The sequence below is a fragment of the Sinocyclocheilus grahami genome, unplaced genomic scaffold (genome assembly GCF_001515645.1).
Source record: "Sinocyclocheilus grahami isolate Dianchi unplaced genomic scaffold, SAMN03320097.WGS_v1.1 scaffold1880.1, whole genome shotgun sequence".
Taxonomy (NCBI): Eukaryota; Metazoa; Chordata; class Actinopteri; order Cypriniformes; family Cyprinidae; genus Sinocyclocheilus; species Sinocyclocheilus grahami.
Window position 1 is genome coordinate 16,368 of NW_015507059.1, and position 1,283 is coordinate 17,650.

Below are 1,283 nucleotides of genomic sequence, written 5' to 3' on the forward strand. Positions count from 1 at the left end.
ATAGTTCTACCTCGTTTTCACGAGGGATGGGAATTCACCTTAAGAATTCACAGAGCAACGAATCTAAATTCACCAGTTCAGATTAGAGAGTTGTTGTTTACTTGCGTTCTGCTGGTTGATAGCTGAGGTGACTCTGTGGCTGATGCGGGCTTCCTGGAGGTCTTTGAGGGAAACCCCGTCACTGACTGGTCGGTGACGTCAGGATGACGTCCTTTGGGAAACCCCTCGTTGGTCTGTGATGAAGCAGAGGCGCAAGCAATCTGCTGAGAGTCTTAGACTTTCAAGTTTGTTGACGATTTCAACGAAGTATCACTGAAGTGTTGAGTTTTAGATGGCTGGTCGCTTTGATGGTAAATGTGTGAGCACACATATGGGCTCTAACACAGCGAGAGGCCAGGGCAGGAGAGCAGCAAGCAAGCTAGCTAACAAGCTATGGATTCTGTTCTGCATTCGGGTTTTGCTCTGTGGCATAAGTCCGTCCCCTGACGCTGGCTTCCAATCGACTTCTTGCGGGGCGGAGCGTGCATACATTAACAAGAGGCTTTAATTCATCACATGAAGACACCCTCTATAAAGTTGATACGTCTATAAAGTCTCTTAAATGCCAATATTGTACATACTATTAAAGTTTACTTCATTTCAACCTTCTGCATTTCTCTTTTCCATTCGTTCAAGATTAAACTTCACATATTACACATTTTAATATCCTTATCTCATAAAAAGGGGTAATTAAACACTGGTTAAAGTTGCACCGATTACATGAAACACGTCAAACATATATATATACAACATACCATCTACTATTTGTGATTCTATGCTCTGATCATTTTATACTTTCAATGATTAGCAATGATTGTCAAACGAAATCTTGTCTCTTTCCTTTGGAATGCGGGGGAAAAGGGAAGGGTCCTTCGGTCACTCTCAGGTCAGCTCTGAGCGTCTGCTGGAGAATCTCCTGCGGGACAGGGAGCTATAAAATTGTCTCTTTTGTTGATCGGAGTTTAGCAATTTATGCGTCCACTGGTCATGAGGGTATTTCTATCTGCTCTTTGCAAGCCCGTAAAACGCTTTTAAGCACCGTGAAAGTACTGTCCTTTTTAGCGTATCTTGACATATAGCCAAAGAGTCCAGGAAATGCTTCACCTTCATTGATCCTGCATGAGTTTTACGACTGCAGATGGCTGGGGAGACGAACCTCGAAAACCCTCCATGGAATGTGCGGGTTTGATGTGTGTGTCTCCATCATGTAGGTGGGTCTGTTGTGAGACATAGATCCTACAATG